This window comes from Hordeum vulgare, unplaced genomic scaffold (genome assembly GCF_904849725.1).
Source record: "Hordeum vulgare subsp. vulgare unplaced genomic scaffold, MorexV3_pseudomolecules_assembly, whole genome shotgun sequence".
NCBI classification, from domain to species: Eukaryota; Viridiplantae; Streptophyta; class Magnoliopsida; order Poales; family Poaceae; genus Hordeum; species Hordeum vulgare.
Window position 1 is genome coordinate 28,423 of NW_025422486.1, and position 11,578 is coordinate 40,000.

Genomic DNA, 11,578 nt, shown 5'->3' on the forward strand with positions numbered 1-11,578 from the left:
CTCCTGCTCCTGCTCCTGCTCCTGCTCCTGCTCCTGCTCCTGCTCCTGCTCCTGCTCCTGCTACTGCTACTACTACTACTACTACTACTACTACTACTACTACTACTACTACTACTACTACTACTACTACTACTACTACTACTACTACTACTACTACTACTACCACTACTACCACTACTACCACTACCACTACTACCACTACCACTACTACCACTACCACTACTACTACTACTCCTGCTCCTCCTACTACTACTGCTCCTACTACTACTACTACTACTACTACTACTACTACTACTACTACTACTACTACTACTACTACTACTACTACTACTACTACTACCACTACCACTACTACCACTACCACTACTACCACTACCACTACTACTACTACTCCTGCTCCTCCTACTACTACTGCTCCTCCTACTACTACTCCTGCTCCTCCTACTACCCCTCCTCCTGCTCCTGCTCCTGCTCCTGCTCCTGCTCCTGCTCCTGCTCCTGCTCCTGCTCCTGCTACTACTGCTCCTACTACTCCTCCTCCTCCTCCTCCTCCTCCTCCTCCTACTACTACTACTACTACTACTACTACTACTACTACTACTACTACTACTACTACTACTACTACTACTACTACTACTACTAGTACTACTACTACTACTACTACTACTACTACTACTACTACTACTACTACTACTACCACTACTACTACCACTACTACTACTACCACTACTACCACTACAACTACTACCACTACCACTACGACGACTACCACTACTACTACTACGACTACCACTACTACTACTACTACTACCCCTCCTACTACTCCGGCTCCTGCTCCTGCTCCTGCTCCTGCTCCTCCTACTACTACTGCTCCTACTACTACTACTACTACTACTACTACTACTACTACTACTACTACTACTACTACTACTACTACTACTACTACTACTACTACTACTACTACTACTACTACTACTACTACTACTACTACTACTACTACTACTACTACTACTACTACTACTACTACTACTACTACTACTACTACTACTACTACTACTACTACTACTACTACTACTACTACTACTACTACTACTACTACTACTACTACTACTACTACTACTACTACTACTACTACTACTACTACTACTACTACTACTACTACTACTACTACTACTACTACTACTACTACTACTACTACTACTACTACTACTACTACTACTACTACTACTACTACTACTACTACTACTACTACTACTACTACTACTACTACTACTACTACTACTACTACTACTAGTCGTTGGGTGTCATGCGCGGTGGGAAAAGTCACAAAGGTCGTGGCGGTGCTCGTGTTGTCGGGGTAGAGAGGGAGCGGTGAAATTCTTGTGTTAAACTCGTATCCGTTCTCGAGGCAAATGTGGCAATGGAGACGGGAGGGGCAAGCTAAAACATATCACAAACGTCAAAAATAAGAAAACTAGTAAACGTCAAAAATAAGAAAACGAGGTCATATAGATCACGGTCCCGCGTCATCCTTGTCACGTGGCGCAAAAATATATTTAAAAAGGGGAATGCAACACGAGGACTTCCCAGGAGGTCGTGGCGGTGCTCGTGTTGTCGGGGTAGAGAGGGAGCGGTGAAATTCTTGTGTTAAACTCGTCTCCGTTGTCGAGGCAAATGTGGCAATGGACACGGGAGGGGCAAGCTAAAACATATCACAAACGTCAAAAATAAGAAAACTAGTAAACGTCAAAAATAAGAAAACGAGGTCATATAGATCACGGTCCCGCGTCATCCTTGTCACGTGGCGCAAAAATATATTTAAAAAGGGGAATGCAACACGAGGACTTTCCAGGAGGTCACCCATCCTAGTACTACTCTCGCCCAAGCACGCTTAACTTCGGAGTTCTGATGGGATCCGGTGCTTTAGTGCTGGTATGATCGCATCCGACATGCAACTATCTATTTGTTCCTTATGCTTGCCCCTACTACTACTACTACTAGTACTACTACTACTACTACTACTACTACTACTAGTACTACTACTACTACTACTATTACTAGTACTACTACTACTACTACTACTACTACTAGTCGTTGGGTGTCATGCGCGGTGGGAAAAATCACAGAGGTCGTGGCGGTGCTCGTGTTGTCGGGGTAGAGAGGGAGCGGTGAAATTCTTGTGTTAAACTCGTCTCCGTTCTCGAGGCAAATGTGGCAATGGAGACGGGAGGGGCAAGCTAAAACATATCACAAACGTCAAAAATAAGAAAACTAGTAAACGTCAAAAATAAGAAAACGAGGTCATATAGATCACGGTCCCGCGTCATCCTTGTCACGTGGCGCAAAAATATATTTAAAAAGGGGAATGCAACACGAGGACTTCCCAGGAGGTCGTGGCGGTGCTCGTGTTGTCGGGGTAGAGAGGGAGCGGTGAAATTCTTGTGTTAAACTCGTCTCCGTTGTCGAGGCAAATGTGGCAATGGACACGGGAGGGGCAAGCTAAAACATATCACAAACGTCAAAAATAAGAAAACTAGTAAACGTCAAAAATAAGAAAACGAGGTCATATAGATCACGGTCCCGCGTCATCCTTGTCACGTGGCGCAAAAATATATTTAAAAAGGGGAATGCAACACGAGGACTTTCCAGGAGGTCACCCATCCTAGTACTACTCTCGCCCAAGCACGCTTAACTTCGGAGTTCTGATGGGATCCGGTGCTTTAGTGCTGGTATGATCGCATCCGACATGCAACTATCTATTTGTTCCTTATGCTTGCCCCTACTACTACTACTACTAGTACTACTACTACTACTACTACTACTAGTACTACTACTACTACTACTATTACTAGTACTACTACTACTACTACTACTACTACTACTAGTCGTTGGGTGTCATGCGCGGTGGGAAAAATCACAGAGGTCGTGGCGGTGCTCGTGTTGTCGGGGTAGAGAGGGAGCGGTGTAATTCTTGTGTTAAACTCGTCTCCGTTCTCGAGGCAAATGTGGCAATGGACACGGGAGGGGCAAGCTAAAACATATCACAAACGTCAAAAATAAGAAAACTAGTAAACGTCAAAAATAAGAAAACAAGGTCATATAGATCACGATCCCGTGTCATCCTTGTCATGTGGCGCAAAAATATATTTAAAAAGGGGAATGCAACATGAGGACTTCCCAGGAGGTCACCCATCCTAGTACTACTCTCGCCCAAGCACGCTTAACTTCGGAGTTCTGATGGGATCCGGTGCTTTAGTGCTGGTATGATCGCATCCAACATGCAACTATCTATTTGTTCCTTATGCTTGCCCCTACTACTACTGCTACTACTGCTACTACTACTACTACTACTACTAGTCGTTGGGTGTCATGCGCGGTGGGAAAAGTCAAAGAGGTCGTGGCGGTGCTCGTGTTGTCGGGGTAGAGAGGGAGCGGTGAAATTCTTGTGTTAAACTCGTCTCCGTTGTCGAGGCAAATATGGCAATGGACACGGGAGGGGCAAGCTAAAACATATCACAAACGTCAAAAATAAGAAAACTAGTAAACGTCAAAAATAAGAAAACGAGGTCATATAGATCACGGTCCCGCGTCATCCTTGTCACGTGGCGCAAAAATATATTTAAAAAGGGGAATGCAACACGAGGACTTCCCTTGGGCGCTTAACTTCGGAGTTCTGATGGGATCCGATGCTTTAGTGCTGGTATGATCGCATCCGACATGCAACTATCTATTTGTTCCTTATGCTTTCCCCTACTACTACTACTACTAGTACTACTACTACTACTACTACTATTACTACTACTACTACTACTACTACTACTACTACTACTAGTCGTTGGGTGTCATGCGCGGTGGGAAAAGTCACAGAGGTCGTGGCGGTGCTCGTGTTGTCGGGGTAGAGAGGGAGCGGTGAAATTCTTGTGTTAAACTCGTCTCCGTTCTCGAGGCAAATGTGGCAATGCACACGGGAGGGGCAAGCTAAAACATATCACAAACGTCAAAAATAAGAAAACTAGTAAACGTCAAAAATAAGAAAACGAGGTCATATAGATCACGGTCCCGTGTCATCCTTGCACGTGGCACAAAAATATATTTAAAAAGGGGAATGCAACACGAGGACTTCCCAGGAGGTCACCCATCCTAGTACTACTCTCGCCCAAGCACGCTTAACTTCGGAGTTCTGATGGGATCCGGTGCTTTAGGGCTGGTATGATCGCATCCGACATGCAACTATCTATTTGTTCCTTATGCTTGCCCCTACTACTACTGCTACTACTGGTACTACTGCTACTACTACTACTACTACTAGTCGTTGGGTGTCATGCGCGGTGGGAAAAGTCAGAGAGGTCGTGGCGGTGCTCGTGTTGTCGGGGTAGAGAGGGAGCGGTGAAATTCTTGTGTTTAACTCGTGTCCGTTGTCGAGGCAAATGTGGCAATGGACACGGGAGGGGCAAGCTAAAACATATCACAAACGTCAAAAATAAGAAAACTAGTAAACGTCAAAAATAAGAAAACGAGGTCATATAGATCACGGTCCCGCGTCATCCTTGTCACGTGGCGCAAAAATATATTTAAAAAGGGGAATGCAACACGAGGACTTCCCAAGAGGTCACCCATCCTAGTACTACTCTCGCCCAAGCACGCTTAACTTCGGAGTTCTGATGGGATCCGGTGCTTTAGTGCTGGTATGATCGCATCCGACATGCAACTATCTATTTGTTCCTTATGCTTGCCCCTACTACTACTGCTACTACTGCTACTACTGATACTACTACTACTACTACTACTAGTCGTTGGGTGTCATGCGCGGTGGGAAAAGTCAAAGAGGTCGTGGCGGTGCTCGTGTTGTCGGGGTAGAGAGGGAGCGGTGAAATTCTTGTGTTAAACTCGTCTCCGTTGTCGAGGCAAATGTGGCAATGGACACGGGAGGGGCAAGGTAAAACATATCACAAACGTCAAAAATAAGAAAACTAGTAAACGTCAAAAATAAGAAAACGAGGTCATATAGATCACGGTCCCGCGTCATCCTTGTCACGTCGCGCAAAAATATATTTAAAAAGGGGAATGCAACACGAGGACTTCCCAGGAGGTCACCCATCCTAGTACTACTCTCGCCCAAGCACGCTTAACTTCGAAGTTCTGATGGGATCCGGTGCTTTAGTGCTGGTATGATCGCATCCGACATGCAACTATCTATTTGTTCCTTATGCTTGCCCCTACTACTACTACTACTAGTACTACTACTACTACTAGTACTACTACTACTACTAGTACTACTACTACTACTAGTACTACTACTACTACTATTACTACTACTACTACTACTACTACTACTACTAGTCGTTGGGTGTCATGCGCGGTGGGAAAAGTCAGAGAGGTCGTGGCGGTGCTCGTGTTGTCGGGGTAGAGAGGGAGCGGTGAAATTCTTGTGTTAAACTCGTCTCCGTTCTCGAGGCAAATGTGGCAATGGACACGGGAGGGGCAAGCTAAAACATATCACAAACGTCAAAAATAAGAAAACTAGTAAACGTCAAAAATAAGAAAACGAGGTCATATAGATCACGGTCCCGCGTCATCCTTGTCACGTGGCGCAAAAATATATTTAAAAAGGGGAATGCAACACGAGGACTTCCCAGGAGGTCACCCATCCTAGTACTACTCTCGCCCAAGCACGCTTAACTTCGGAGTTCTGATGGGATCCGATGCTTTAGTGCTGGTATGATCGCATCCGACATGCAACTATCTATTTGTTCCTTATGCTTGCCCCTACTACTACTGCTACTACTGCTACTACTGCTACTACTACTACTAGTCGTTGGGTGTCATGCGGGGTGGGAAAAGTCAGAGAGGTCGTGGCGGTGCTCGTGTTGTCGGGGTAGACAGGGAGCGGTGAAATTCTTGTGTTAAACTCGTCTCCGTTGTCGAGGCAAATGTGGCAATGGACACGGGAGGGGCAAGCTAAAACATATCACAAACGTCAAAAATAAGAAAACTAGTAAACGTCAAAAATAAGAAAACGAGGTCATATAGATCACGGTCCCGCGTCATCCTTGTCACGTGGCGCAAAAATATATTTAAATAGGGGAATGCAACACGAGGACTTCCCAGGAGGTCACCCATCCTAGTACTACTCTCGCCCAAGCACGCTTAACTTCGGAGTTCTGATGGGATCCGGTGCTTTAGTGCTGGTATGATCGCATCCGACATGCAACTATCTATTTGTTCCTTATGCTTGCCCCTACTACTACTCCTACTACTACTAGTACTACTACTACTACTACTACTAGTAGTACTACTACTACTACTACTAGTACTAATACTACTACTACTATTACTACTACTACTACTACTACTACTACTAGTCGTTGGGTGTCATGCGCGGTGGGAAAAGTCACAGAGGTCGTGACGGTGCTCGTGTTGTCGGGGTAGAGAGGGAGCGGTGTAATTCTTGTGTTAAACTCGTCTCCGTTCTCGAGGCAAATGTGGCAATGGACACGGGAGGGGCAAGCTAAAACATATCACAAACGTCAAAAATAAGAAAACTAGTAAACGTCAAAAATAAGAAAACGAGGTCATATAGATCACGGTCCCGTGTCATCCTTGTCATGTGGCGCAAAAATATATTTAAAAAGGGGAATGCAACACGAGGACTTCCCAGGAGGTCACCCATCCTAGTACTACTCTCGCCCAAGCACGCTTAACTTCGGAGTTCTGATGGGATCCGGTGCTTTAGTGCTGGTATGATCGCATCCGACATGCAACTATCTATTTGTTCCTTATGCTTGCCCCTACTACTACTGCTACTACTGCTACTACTGATACTACTACTACTACTACTACTAGTCGTTGGGTGTCATGCGCGGTGGGAAAAGTCAAAGAGGTCGTGGCGGTGCTCGTGTTGTCGGGGTAGAGAGGGAGCGGTGAAATTCTTGTGTTAAACTCGTCTCCGTTGTCGAGGCAAATGTGGCAATGGACACGGGAGGGGCAAGGTAAAACATATCACAAACGTCAAAAATAAGAAAACTAGTAAACGTCAAAAATAAGAAAACGAGGTCATATAGATCACGGTCCCGCGTCATCCTTGTCACGTCGCGCAAAAATATATTTAAAAAGGGGAATGCAACACGAGGACTTCCCAGGAGGTCACCCATCCTAGTACTACTCTCGCCCAAGCACGCTTAACTTCGAAGTTCTGATGGGATCCGGTGCTTTAGTGCTGGTATGATCGCATCCGACATGCAACTATCTATTTGTTCCTTATGCTTGCCCCTACTACTACTACTACTAGTACTACTACTACTACTAGTACTACTACTACTACTAGTACTACTACTACTACTAGTACTACTACTACTACTATTACTACTACTACTACTACTACTACTACTACTAGTCGTTGGGTGTCATGCGCGGTGGGAAAAGTCAGAGAGGTCGTGGCGGTGCTCGTGTTGTCGGGGTAGAGAGGGAGCGGTGAAATTCTTGTGTTAAACTCGTCTCCGTTCTCGAGGCAAATGTGGCAATGGACACGGGAGGGGCAAGCTAAAACATATCACAAACGTCAAAAATAAGAAAACTAGTAAACGTCAAAAATAAGAAAACGAGGTCATATAGATCACGGTCCCGCGTCATCCTTGTCACGTGGCGCAAAAATATATTTAAAAAGGGGAATGCAACACGAGGACTTCCCAGGAGGTCACCCATCCTAGTACTACTCTCGCCCAAGCACGCTTAACTTCGGAGTTCTGATGGGATCCGGTGCTTTAGGGCTGGTATGATCGCATCCGACATGCAACTATCTATTTGTTCCTTATGCTTGCCCCTACTACTACTGCTACTACTGGTACTACTGCTACTACTACTACTACTACTAGTCGTTGGGTGTCATGCGCGGTGGGAAAAGTCAGAGAGGTCGTGGCGGTGCTCGTGTTGTCGGGGTAGAGAGGGAGCGGTGAAATTCTTGTGTTTAACTCGTGTCCGTTGTCGAGGCAAATGTGGCAATGGACACGGGAGGGGCAAGCTAAAACATATCACAAACGTCAAAAATAAGAAAACTAGTAAACGTCAAAAATAAGAAAACGAGGTCATATAGATCACGGTCCCGCGTCATCCTTGTCACGTGGCGCAAAAATATATTTAAAAAGGGGAATGCAACACGAGGACTTCCCAAGAGGTCACCCATCCTAGTACTACTCTCGCCCAAGCACGCTTAACTTCGGAGTTCTGATGGGATCCGGTGCTTTAGTGCTGGTATGATCGCATCCGACATGCAACTATCTATTTGTTCCTTATGCTTGCCCCTACTACTACTGCTACTACTGCTACTACTGATACTACTACTACTACTACTACTAGTCGTTGGGTGTCATGCGCGGTGGGAAAAGTCAAAGAGGTCGTGGCGGTGCTCGTGTTGTCGGGGTAGAGAGGGAGCGGTGAAATTCTTGTGTTAAACTCGTCTCCGTTGTCGAGGCAAATGTGGCAATGGACACGGGAGGGGCAAGGTAAAACATATCACAAACGTCAAAAATAAGAAAACTAGTAAACGTCAAAAATAAGAAAACGAGGTCATATAGATCACGGTCCCGCGTCATCCTTGTCACGTCGCGCAAAAATATATTTAAAAAGGGGAATGCAACACGAGGACTTCCCAGGAGGTCACCCATCCTAGTACTACTCTCGCCCAAGCACGCTTAACTTCGAAGTTCTGATGGGATCCGGTGCTTTAGTGCTGGTATGATCGCATCCGACATGCAACTATCTATTTGTTCCTTATGCTTGCCCCTACTACTACTACTACTAGTACTACTACTACTACTAGTACTACTACTACTACTAGTACTACTACTACTACTAGTACTACTACTACTACTATTACTACTACTACTACTACTACTACTACTACTAGTCGTTGGGTGTCATGCGCGGTGGGAAAAGTCAGAGAGGTCGTGGCGGTGCTCGTGTTGTCGGGGTAGAGAGGGAGCGGTGAAATTCTTGTGTTAAACTCGTCTCCGTTCTCGAGGCAAATGTGGCAATGGACACGGGAGGGGCAAGCTAAAACATATCACAAACGTCAAAAATAAGAAAACTAGTAAACGTCAAAAATAAGAAAACGAGGTCATATAGATCACGGTCCCGCGTCATCCTTGTCACGTGGCGCAAAAATATATTTAAAAAGGGGAATGCAACACGAGGACTTCCCAGGAGGTCACCCATCCTAGTACTACTCTCGCCCAAGCACGCTTAACTTCGGAGTTCTGATGGGATCCGATGCTTTAGTGCTGGTATGATCGCATCCGACATGCAACTATCTATTTGTTCCTTATGCTTGCCCCTACTACTACTGCTACTACTGCTACTACTGCTACTACTACTACTAGTCGTTGGGTGTCATGCGGGGTGGGAAAAGTCAGAGAGGTCGTGGCGGTGCTCGTGTTGTCGGGGTAGACAGGGAGCGGTGAAATTCTTGTGTTAAACTCGTCTCCGTTGTCGAGGCAAATGTGGCAATGGACACGGGAGGGGCAAGCTAAAACATATCACAAACGTCAAAAATAAGAAAACTAGTAAACGTCAAAAATAAGAAAACGAGGTCATATAGATCACGGTCCCGCGTCATCCTTGTCACGTGGCGCAAAAATATATTTAAATAGGGGAATGCAACACGAGGACTTCCCAGGAGGTCACCCATCCTAGTACTACTCTCGCCCAAGCACGCTTAACTTCGGAGTTCTGATGGGATCCGGTGCTTTAGTGCTGGTATGATCGCATCCGACATGCAACTATCTATTTGTTCCTTATGCTTGCCCCTACTACTACTCCTACTACTACTAGTACTACTACTACTACTACTACTAGTAGTACTACTACTACTACTACTAGTACTAATACTACTACTACTATTACTACTACTACTACTACTACTACTACTAGTCGTTGGGTGTCATGCGCGGTGGGAAAAGTCACAGAGGTCGTGACGGTGCTCGTGTTGTCGGGGTAGAGAGGGAGCGGTGTAATTCTTGTGTTAAACTCGTCTCCGTTCTCGAGGCAAATGTGGCAATGGACACGGGAGGGGCAAGCTAAAACATATCACAAACGTCAAAAATAAGAAAACTAGTAAACGTCAAAAATAAGAAAACGAGGTCATATAGATCACGGTCCCGTGTCATCCTTGTCATGTGGCGCAAAAATATATTTAAAAAGGGGAATGCAACACGAGGACTTCCCAGGAGGTCACCCATCCTAGTACTACTCTCGCCCAAGCACGCTTAACTTCGGAGTTCTGATGGGATCCGGTGCTTTAGTGCTGGTATGATCGCATCCGACATGCAACTATCTATTTGTTCCTTATGCTTGCCCCTACTACTACTGCTACTACTGGTACTACTGCTACTACTACTACTACTACTAGTCGTTGGGTGTCATGCGCGGTGGGAAAAGTCAGAGAGGTCGTGGCGGTGCTCGTGTTGTCGGGGTAGAGAGGGAGCGGTGAAATTCTTGTGTTAAACTCGTGTCCGTTGTCGAGGCAAATGTGGCAATGGACACGGGAGGGGCAAGCTAAAACATATCACAAACGTCAAAAATAAGAAAACTAGTAAACGTCAAAAATAAGAAAACGAGGTCATATAGATCACGGTCCCGCGTCATCCTTGTCACGTGGCGCAAAAATATATTTAAAAAGGGGAATGCAACACGAGGACTTCCCAAGAGGTCACCCATCCTAGTACTACTCTCGCCCAAGCACGCTTAACTTCGGAGTTCTGATGGGATCCGGTGCTTTAGTGCTGGTATGATCGCATCCGACATGCAACTATCTATTTGTTCCTTATGCTTGCCCCTACTACTACTGCTACTACTGCTACTACTGATACTACTACTACTACTACTACTAGTCGTTGGGTGTCATGCGCGGTGGGAAAAGTCAAAGAGGTCGTGGCGGTGCTCGTGTTGTCGGGGTAGAGAGGGAGCGGTGAAATTCTTGTGTTAAACTCGTCTCCGTTGTCGAGGCAAATGTGGCAATGGACACGGGAGGGGCAAGGTAAAACATATCACAAACGTCAAAAATAAGAAAACTAGTAAACGTCAAAAATAAGAAAACGAGGTCATATAGATCACGGTCCCGCGTCATCCTTGTCACGTCGCGCAAAAATATATTTAAAAAGGGGAATGCAACACGAGGACTTCCCAGGAGGTCACCCATCCTAGTACTACTCTCGCCCAAGCACGCTTAACTTCGAAGTTCTGATGGGATCCGGTGCTTTAGTGCTGGTATGATCGCATCCGACATGCAACTATCTATTTGTTCCTTATGCTTGCCCCTACTACTACTACTACTAGTACTACTACTACTACTAGTACTACTACTACTACTAGTACTACTACTACTACTAGTACTACTACTACTACTAGTACTACTACTACTACTAGTACTACTACTACTACTATTACTACTACTACTACTACTACTACTACTACTAGTCGTTGGGTGTCATGCGCGGTGGGAAAAGTCAGAGAGGTCGTGGCGGTGCTCGTGTTGTCGGGGTAGAGAGGGAGCGGTGAAATTCTTGTGTTAAACTCGTCTCCGTTC

At 45.5% G+C, this 11,578-nt stretch overlaps 18 non-coding genes across 18 annotated transcripts; all 18 read right to left on the minus strand.

Annotated features, from left to right (window-relative positions):
* Nucleotides 1–1,827: 1,827 nt before the first annotated feature.
* LOC123415309 lies at nt 1,828–1,946 on the minus strand. The gene has a single exon (XR_006615028.1). It is a non-coding gene; the product is annotated as a 5S ribosomal RNA (ribosomal RNA).
* A 678-nt stretch (nt 1,947–2,624) lies between these two features.
* LOC123415311 lies at nt 2,625–2,743 on the minus strand. Its single transcript, XR_006615031.1, has one exon. It is a non-coding gene; the product is annotated as a 5S ribosomal RNA (ribosomal RNA).
* A 413-nt stretch (nt 2,744–3,156) lies between these two features.
* LOC123415469 lies at nt 3,157–3,275 on the minus strand. Its single transcript, XR_006615187.1, has one exon. It is a non-coding gene; the product is annotated as a 5S ribosomal RNA (ribosomal RNA).
* An 827-nt stretch (nt 3,276–4,102) lies between these two features.
* Nucleotides 4,103–4,221, minus strand: LOC123415359. Its single transcript, XR_006615080.1, has one exon. It is a non-coding gene; the product is annotated as a 5S ribosomal RNA (ribosomal RNA).
* Nucleotides 4,222–4,580: 359 nt separating this feature from the next.
* On the minus strand, nt 4,581–4,699 carry LOC123416639. The gene has a single exon (XR_006616248.1). It is a non-coding gene; the product is annotated as a 5S ribosomal RNA (ribosomal RNA).
* A 362-nt stretch (nt 4,700–5,061) lies between these two features.
* LOC123415213 lies at nt 5,062–5,180 on the minus strand. The gene has a single exon (XR_006614935.1). It is a non-coding gene; the product is annotated as a 5S ribosomal RNA (ribosomal RNA).
* Nucleotides 5,181–5,611: 431 nt separating this feature from the next.
* Nucleotides 5,612–5,730, minus strand: LOC123416945. Its single transcript, XR_006616537.1, has one exon. It is a non-coding gene; the product is annotated as a 5S ribosomal RNA (ribosomal RNA).
* Nucleotides 5,731–6,083: 353 nt separating this feature from the next.
* LOC123415269 lies at nt 6,084–6,202 on the minus strand. The gene has a single exon (XR_006614988.1). It is a non-coding gene; the product is annotated as a 5S ribosomal RNA (ribosomal RNA).
* Nucleotides 6,203–6,633: 431 nt separating this feature from the next.
* LOC123415387 lies at nt 6,634–6,752 on the minus strand. Its single transcript, XR_006615107.1, has one exon. It is a non-coding gene; the product is annotated as a 5S ribosomal RNA (ribosomal RNA).
* Nucleotides 6,753–7,114: 362 nt separating this feature from the next.
* On the minus strand, nt 7,115–7,233 carry LOC123415214. The gene has a single exon (XR_006614936.1). It is a non-coding gene; the product is annotated as a 5S ribosomal RNA (ribosomal RNA).
* A 431-nt stretch (nt 7,234–7,664) lies between these two features.
* Nucleotides 7,665–7,783, minus strand: LOC123415360. Its single transcript, XR_006615081.1, has one exon. It is a non-coding gene; the product is annotated as a 5S ribosomal RNA (ribosomal RNA).
* Nucleotides 7,784–8,142: 359 nt separating this feature from the next.
* On the minus strand, nt 8,143–8,261 carry LOC123416640. Its single transcript, XR_006616249.1, has one exon. It is a non-coding gene; the product is annotated as a 5S ribosomal RNA (ribosomal RNA).
* A 362-nt stretch (nt 8,262–8,623) lies between these two features.
* Nucleotides 8,624–8,742, minus strand: LOC123415215. Its single transcript, XR_006614937.1, has one exon. It is a non-coding gene; the product is annotated as a 5S ribosomal RNA (ribosomal RNA).
* Nucleotides 8,743–9,173: 431 nt separating this feature from the next.
* Nucleotides 9,174–9,292, minus strand: LOC123416946. Its single transcript, XR_006616538.1, has one exon. It is a non-coding gene; the product is annotated as a 5S ribosomal RNA (ribosomal RNA).
* A 353-nt stretch (nt 9,293–9,645) lies between these two features.
* LOC123415505 lies at nt 9,646–9,764 on the minus strand. The gene has a single exon (XR_006615221.1). It is a non-coding gene; the product is annotated as a 5S ribosomal RNA (ribosomal RNA).
* A 431-nt stretch (nt 9,765–10,195) lies between these two features.
* LOC123415624 lies at nt 10,196–10,314 on the minus strand. The gene has a single exon (XR_006615334.1). It is a non-coding gene; the product is annotated as a 5S ribosomal RNA (ribosomal RNA).
* Nucleotides 10,315–10,673: 359 nt separating this feature from the next.
* Nucleotides 10,674–10,792, minus strand: LOC123416641. Its single transcript, XR_006616250.1, has one exon. It is a non-coding gene; the product is annotated as a 5S ribosomal RNA (ribosomal RNA).
* Nucleotides 10,793–11,154: 362 nt separating this feature from the next.
* On the minus strand, nt 11,155–11,273 carry LOC123415218. The gene has a single exon (XR_006614939.1). It is a non-coding gene; the product is annotated as a 5S ribosomal RNA (ribosomal RNA).
* Nucleotides 11,274–11,578: the final 305 nt, after the last annotated feature.